The following is an 8,385-nucleotide window of genomic DNA, read 5'->3' on the forward strand; positions in this document are numbered from 1 at the left end:
CTCCTCCTCCTCCTCCTCCTCCGGAGGTCGATACTGGAACAGTTTTGCTTCCAGACTTTGCCTTTCCATGACGTCATTCTGTCTCTGCCTTCATGTTTCCTCCAGGGTTCCATGGAAATGTGCCTCGAGGATTCTTCAAATGGTACATCACATTTCATGTTCTGATATTTCACAATGTCTACAAACTAATTGTTAGGCTTTTCTGCCATCACAGCTCTGTGTTTATTGTTCTCTCTCTCTCTCTCTCTCTCTCTCTCTCTCTCTCTCTCTCTCTCTCTCTCTCTCTCTCTCTCTCTCTCTCTCTCACACAAGGCCTCTTTCCATAAAGACTCACTCAGTCACTCCCTGTGGCCTCTGGCGACGGAGTGGCCGAAACCTCACTCCCCTTCAGCTTGGTTGCTGAGGCCTCCTTCCTTTTGCCTGAGGCTGTCATGAAATGGCTCCTCTTCACTATATGATGACTCTGGGCATTGTCTCTCACGGTGCGAATTCAGAAGCTTTGTTCAGTCTTCTTTCTCCTACTCCTCCTCTCTTTCTTCTTCTTCTTTTTCCTCCTCCTCCTTTTCTTCTTCTTTTCTTTCCTCCTCTTTTTCTTCTTCTCTTCCTCCTCGTCCTCCTCCTCTTTCTTCCTCCTCCTCTTCCTCCTCCTCCTCCTCTTCTTCTTGTTCCTCCTCCTCCTCCCCCTCCCCCTCCCCCTCCTCCTCCCCCTTCTCCTCCTCCTCCCCCTCCTCCTCCTCCTCCTCCTCCTCCTCCTCCTCCTCTCCTCCTCCTCCTCCTCCTCCTCCTCCTCCTCCTCCTCCTCCTCCTCCTCCTCCTCCTCCTCCTCCTCCTCCTCCTCCTCCTCCTCTTCATCCTCCTCCTCCTCCTCCGGAGGTCGATACTGGAACAGTTTTGCTTCCAGACTTTTGCCTTTCCATGACGTCATTCTGTCTCTGCCTTCATGTTTCCCTCCAGGGTTCCATGGAAATGTGCCTCGAGGATTCTTCAATGGTACATCACATTTCATGTTCTGATATTTCACAATGTCTACAAACTAATTGTTAGGCTTTTCTGCCATCACAGCTCTGTGTTTATTGTTCTCTCTCTCTCTCTCTCTCTCTCTCTCTCTCTCTCTCTCTCTCTCTCTCTCTCTCTCTCTCTCTCACACAAGGCCTCTTTCCATAAAGACTCACTCAGTCACTCCCTGTGGCCTCTGGCGACGGAGTGGCTTTAAACCTCACTCCCCTTCAGCTTGGTTGCTGAGGCCTCCTTCCTTTTGCCTGAGGCTGTCATGAAATGGCTCCTCTTCACTATATGATGACTCTGGGCATTGTCTCTCACGGTGCGAATTCAGAAGCTTTGTTCAGTCTTCTTTCTCCTACTCCTCCTCTCTTTCTTCTTCTTCTTTTTCCTCCTCCTCCTTTTCTTCTTCTTTTCTTTCCTCCTCTTTTTCTTCTTCTCTTCCTCCTCGTCCTCCTCCTCTTTCTTCCTCCTCCTCTTTCCTCCTCCTCCTCCTCTTCTTCTTGTTCCTCCTCCTCCTCCCCTCCCCTCCCCTCCCTCCTCCTCCCTTCTCCTCCTCCTCCTCCTCCTCCTCCTCCTCCTCCTCCTCCTCCTCCTCCCTCCTCCTCCTCCCCTCCTCCTCCTCCTCCTCCTCCTCCTCCTCCTCCTCCTCCTCCTCCTCCTCCTCCTCCTCCTCCTCCTCCGGAGGTCGATACTGGAACAGTTTTGCTTCCAGACTTTTGCCTTTCCATGACGTCATTCTGTCTCTGCCTTCATGTTTCCCTCCAGGGTTCCATGGAAATGTGCCTCGAGGATTCTTCAATGGTACATCACATTTCATGTTCTGATATTTCACAATGTCTACAAACTAATTGTTAGGCTTTTCTGCCATCACAGCTCTGTGTTTATTGTTTATTGTCTCTCTCTCTCTCTCTCTCTCTCTCTCTCTCTCTCTCTCTCTCTCTCTCTCTCTCTCTCTCTCACCGCTAGACTGTGGAACAGCCTCCCTACTGCCTGAGGACGCCGTGCAATAGGAACTGCACAAGTTCAAGCGAAGATGCAATGCATTGCAACCCTGATGCCATTCTCCTTACATTTTAATACATTTTTATTGATTGATTTTTTCTTTTTGGTAAGTGACCTCTCTTCAGTCTGTATTTCTCTTGACCACCTCTGTTTTCCCGATGACCACCATAATAGTCTTTGGAATCTTGAATTTCGAGTCAGTGGCCCCTGTGGTGGGCTTCCTGTTCCATATGAATAGGTTCCGTCTACTGAATAATAATAATAATAATAATAATAATAATAATAATAATAATAATAATAGCTGAGTGCAACATCGTGCATGTTGCAATAACGTGTCGCAGATGCATTCACAGGCATATGCACGAGACCAGTTTTTCTTATTTTTAGAGATTTGCTTTCTTTCTTTCTTTCTTTCTTTCTTTCTTTCTTTCTTTCTTTCTTTCTTTCTTTCTTTCTTTCAGTCGTTCTTCAGTGATGCCGTACTTTCTGTTTGATCAACGTCACTTTAGAAGCAGACTTTTTGTAATGGCTCCTTTATTGGCGGTTTTCACCGAATATTCACATTGGTATTTACATGTTTCCTGTTTTAACTTTCTCAAACCTGCAAATGTGTTTATATAATTATAATTATATATATATATATGTGTGTGTGTGTGTGTGTGCGTATGTATGTATATATATACGTGTGTGTTTGTGCGCTGTTGGAGTTATGCATTCGTATTTTGTTGGGGAAGAAAGGAGGTAATGTATAGTTTTGTTATTATTATTATTATTATTATTATTATTATTATTATTATTATTATTATTATTATTATTATTATTATTATTATTATTTCCAGTGAATGAGAACTAATGTATATAATATGGTTTTTTCCACATCCGCATATCTTCGTAGAGTGTAGCAGCGTGATCGGCGTCCATTCTTAATTGCATTTGCTCGCGATGATGGAACCTGAAAGACAGTTTTCGTCAGCGCCCAAGTATATTCACCTACTATGAGAGAGAGAGAGAGAGAGAGAGAGAGAGAGAGAGAGAGAGAGAGAGAGAGAGAGTCCCTTTGGGTCCTTCCCTTCCTGCTGGCAGTATGTCGAACCTTCCTCACCTGATAATAAACAAAAATAAAAAAAAGATGACGGGTACGAGCATTTGCTTTGTTTGTAGCCAGATGTCGACAGACTTCCAGAATTGTGTTCTTTTAGAAGAGCCAGCAGCAGGGACAGTGACTTCTTCTGCATTCGACAGAGATTCCTTCAGATCCTGTGTTCACAAGATTTCTTTCACATTCTCATGCTGTGCAAAATCTAACACACGTTCTGTTGCAGGCACGAGATGAAGGCTCATTGCTTACCTAAACGTCACGAATGATGAGGCTGGGTTTGTGAAGGTAGGATATAGTGTGCCAAGGATATTTCAATTGACATTCCATTAACGAAGCCCAAATTTTTCCTCTCTTTCAGAACCGGCTGTCGTGTCAGCCAGGCAAGGTGAGTGTACATGCAGTGTCGACCTCCAATGAGTTTGCAATTGCTGTTGAAGCCTTTTCTTCATGCGTAGGTGGCCTTTTTCTTCACATTTATAGGGAATTCAACTCAAAAGGTAAGCCCCCTCCATTCAGACTCAACATTTTTCGACTAACAAGGTATATATATGTTGTTTTACGTGGCAATGTTCGTCTCAGGCGGGCGTACAATCAGGGCTGGCATATTTTGAATGCTTTTTAAAGCGAACTTGTATCTTTCCCGTAAGAGATGTACTTTTGTATATCTTGTATTTGTTGACACACGTTAGTCCTACGAACTGTGTGGTTTTAATATTAAATTTTTGTGCAGTGGTCAATATTACATTCTCTATCTATACCTCCGTGATATTTACTTCGTGCTATCATTTGTCTATAGACGCAAATTTTCCTGGGGCTCGTGCGGGAGATGTAGTGTCGGCCTTTCTTTGAAATACATTTGCAACATATTTAGAGGTTTTGCGGAAACTTTCGTCATCAGGCAGCGCCTTCTTCGCTCATCAAACCTTTATTTATATATGTGGAAGTCATTTCCTGTTCCACACTACCCAAAGACTTAGTCTCATCCTGCTAACAGGAGGAGATTGGGGTTTTGGGGGGAAGGCCTCTGGTATGCAGATCATGCGTCGGGCGTCTCTGCTTTCTGCCAAGAAGAAGAAGAAGAGGTTGCAGAACTGGGGGTTGTGTCTCCAGTGCCCATGTCAACAGGAGGTTTCCATGGAGCCTTGTCGTCGTCTGACGCCTTTTAGAGAACTTGCAATAATGTGGAGGTCGTTTTACTTACTCTTTCAGTAACTCGTAAAGTCTTCCTTTTTTTTTTTTGCGTATTCCTCGGAGAAATCAGAATTTTCGGCGTCCTTTTGCGCGAATGGTGGGGGGGGGGGTGTTTGTTTCACATCTTGGAGGAGGAGGAGGAGGAGGAGGAGGAGGAAAGGCAAACTGCAGCTCCAGAAGTGACGTCACCTCCTGCATCGTACTCCTGGTGGCTCGAGTTTTGACCTTCGGCTGTTTGCATCTTGGGCGGTCGTCCCGGTGAAGAGAACAGACTCGTATATAGGCATTCGACGCTGCCATTTCTCAAGTGTGTGTGGCGCAAAATTTCGGCATTTCCGGCTGACTCTCCACGTGGACAGCTGCAGGGTTCGTTTGAACGACTCTTGGGGGTCGTCATCAGGCGAAGCTGTTTCAAGTTTGTCTGCTTGGAGCGCCATTGCAGCCCTTCAGGGGGAGGTGATTTGGCAGATAGAAGAGATGGTAGGGTTGGGTCAGTTCAACATATTCTCTCTCTCTCTCTCTCTCTCTCTCTCTCTCTCTCTCTCTCTCTCTCTCGAGCTGTGTGACCAACAGCATTTGGAAGTGGAGTTAGTGCTGGTCTCGAGAGGGAGCCCACGCATCATTAAGCAGCTGTTGCATGTTCACGATAAATGCCTTCTTTTATTCAGTGTGAGTTTTGTTGTAGAATGGAGCAGACCATTCGTTCGTTGTTCCTGGACTTGGATGATAGACAGCTCATCAGAGGTTGCTTATTGCCGCTCCCATCGGTAGTGTCTTCCCACATGCTCCTCAATATCTTGTTCCATAACGAGATTCTTTTCCATTTTCTGTCAAGGAAAACTATTAGAGAGAGACATATAAGGCTTTTCTCAGTAATATCTATGTCTTGTAAGATGATGTTTCCTTGAAAATGCTTTCCAGTATGAATTCTCATGTGGCTTGCAAGGTAAGAATTTAACCAAAATATTCCTCCAGCATTACTTGCATGAACAGCTTCTCTTCTATATGAATTTTCATATGATTAGTAAGACCACTTGTAAAGAAAAACACATTCCCACATTTCTTGCCCATGAATGGCTTCTCTCCTGTATAGAAGACAATATAGAATTTAGGGCAAAGGCCAAGCAATGGGACTCATGAGGTCATTCAGATCTAAAACAGAATTAACAGTAAAAAAAAAGTTTGAAATGTGTAACAGGATGAAAACCTCAAAGCAGTTGAGGACTATGAACCAATTGTTAGGAGAGGGTGAAAAGTAAGATGGAAGGAGGAGAAAATTAACGGAGGTACACTAGAAGGCAGAAAGGGTCTGCAGCTAGGGGCTGAAGGAACGCTGCAAAGACTTAAGTAATGCCTAAATTGCACCACATGAGGTGCATTGATGGGACTACACCCCTGTGGGATTTTTTCCAGTATGAATTCCCATATGAACTGTAAGTTGATGTTTCCAGGAAAATGCTTTCCCACATTCCTTACACATGAATGACTTCTCTCCAGTATGTATTCTCATATGAACTATGAGACTTTGTTTCGTGGAAAATGCTTTCCCACATTCCTTGCACGTGAATGGCTTCTCTCCAGTATGTATTCTCATATGAACTGTAAGATTTGATTTCATGGAAAATGCTTTCCCACATTCCTTGCACATGAATGAAACTATCTCAGTATGACTATATATGAACTGGGATTCTGGTTTTGGGGAAAATGCTCATTCCTTGCACATGAATTGCTTCTCTCAGTATGAATTCTCCTTATAATGTGTAAGATTTGGTTTCTGGGAGAAAATGCTTTCCCATTCCTTGCACATGATAAACTACTCCTCCCAATGACTTCTCATATGAACTTCAAGTTCTGGATTTTGGAAGAATCTTTCCCACATTCCTTGTTTATAGACTGCTTCTCTCCAGTATGAATTCCTCATATATAGCGTGTAAGATGTAGTTTCCTGGAAAATGCTTTCCCACATTCCTTGCATGAATAAGCTACTCTCCAGTATGAATTCTCCTTATGAACTATAAGATTTAGTTTCCTGGAAAATGCTTTCCCACATTCCTTGCACATGAATGGCTTCTCTCCAGTATGACTTCTCATATGAACTTCAAGCTCTGGTTTTTGGGAAAATGTCTTCCCACATTTATTGCATATGAATGGCTTTTCTCCAGTATGAATTCTCATATGAACTGTAAGATTTAGTTTCCTGGAAAATGCTTTCCCACATTCATTACATATGAATGTTTTCTCTCTGGTAGGATTTGTGATATGACATGGGTCATTTCCTTGTAAATGCTTTCTCACAGTCAGTGGATCTGAAAGGCTTTCTCCATTCTCCACTATTCCTTCTTTCTTGTTTTACTTCCTTTTGCAAGTTAGTGGATCTTTTCTTTCACTACTGAATTCATTTCATAAGAATATTCATCCTCTTCATTAGACCTCTAGAATACCTCTGGCTCTATTTTTGATGTCCATCAATGGATCCGGGACGAAGTCATCATTACTGGTTTCTAAAGGCAGCCATGTTGCTGTTTCTTGATTTATGGAAGGTAGTGATAATGCACCTTCAGTTTCACTTTTCCAAGGAAATTCAAAGAATGTTCTGGTTCATTTTAGCCTTTTTTGTCCAGTTCTGTTCTGTAAAGAGACAGTGTGTTCAGTGGTAACTCTAAACACAAAATTGTTTTACAAATGATTATCAATAAATCTGTTACAAAATACAATATCTTGAAGGACTACAACCAGATTTCATTGCTGGCGTACGAATCTGATATTCACATCAGATTGGGAATGTACCACCATCAAACACACAAACATTCCCAAAATCTTGATGCTGCTCAAAACTGACGAGGAAGGGAAGGCTCTTCTGAGGGAGAATCTGAAATCAAAGAATGCAACAGAGTTAGGAAACAGAAATGCCACAACTGAAGCAAAATAATCCAAATTTAATTCAGGTTCTATAAAGATCTCAGGCCAATTAACAGGAATTGTACATTCACCAGTATCCAAATATTAACACAAACTAACCAAATATGTCCAGACACAGCATCGAAACATTCCTGAGCAACAATACAACAATGAGATAACAGTTAATATTAGGCTCCCACACTCTCACATCTGTAAACCTTCTTAGCTTAACATTACAATTATTACTTTTGAAAGATATCATATTAACAAATCAAAAGACCAGGAATAGAAAATGCATAAGAATTTTGTGGGGGTAACAGCAGGAAGGGTATACAGTACAGTAAATCTTAATTACATATGATCCATATACATAACACCCAATTATCCACAGATGCAGTAGACAATAAGAAGGAAAAATAGTAGAGATTGAACTGAGTAATACTTTCAAAGAGAGATAAAACAAATTAGTTTCACTGTTGTTACTACAGATACAATACATGAGTAGCTATTAAGACCAACAGCAACACTGATGGCAGTCTTGGAAGGTTAAATGTGCTGGTACATTTCCTCCAAATATAAGTTTTCACAATAAACCCTAATATTGTAATACTTACCTGAACACCTGAATTAGCCCTGGTCACCCATAGTGAACTACATCCCCATAGCTTTTACCACTAAGTGGGTAATTAACTGTCAACGATCCTGTGACTTACAGGAAAATCTTGATCAAAATGAGTTACCTGGGCAACACTGCTGCAAGTCCCCGTCGAGTGAGGCCGAGATCCCCAGTCGTTATCCTATTCAAGTTGAAGTAGGTGTTCAGGTGCTGCAATGCTAGTTTTATTATGAAAACTTCATATTGCAATACACTCCTGAACACCTGGATGCCGATTAACAAAATTTTTAAGGAGGTGGGGATCACTCTGGTGAAAATACGACCTGCCAACAGGAAAGCAGGTAACTCATTGATAAGCCTACTCTGTAAATGAATGTATCCTCACCTGGTTGTCCCTACATAAACGGGTGAGGATTCCTGTAGAGAAATTGCCCGGGACGTCAGTCTCATGTCTGAGTACTGTCTGAGTCAAAGCTACCTCTCATGTGGTATTCAAACCTCCTCATGGATAGAGAGTAGCAAAAAACCAACCTACGTGGCCAATCACAGCCTCCCATGAGTAGCGGAGAATGACAAA

Source organism: Macrobrachium rosenbergii, unplaced genomic scaffold (assembly GCF_040412425.1).
Source record: "Macrobrachium rosenbergii isolate ZJJX-2024 unplaced genomic scaffold, ASM4041242v1 171, whole genome shotgun sequence".
NCBI classification, from domain to species: Eukaryota; Metazoa; Arthropoda; class Malacostraca; order Decapoda; family Palaemonidae; genus Macrobrachium; species Macrobrachium rosenbergii.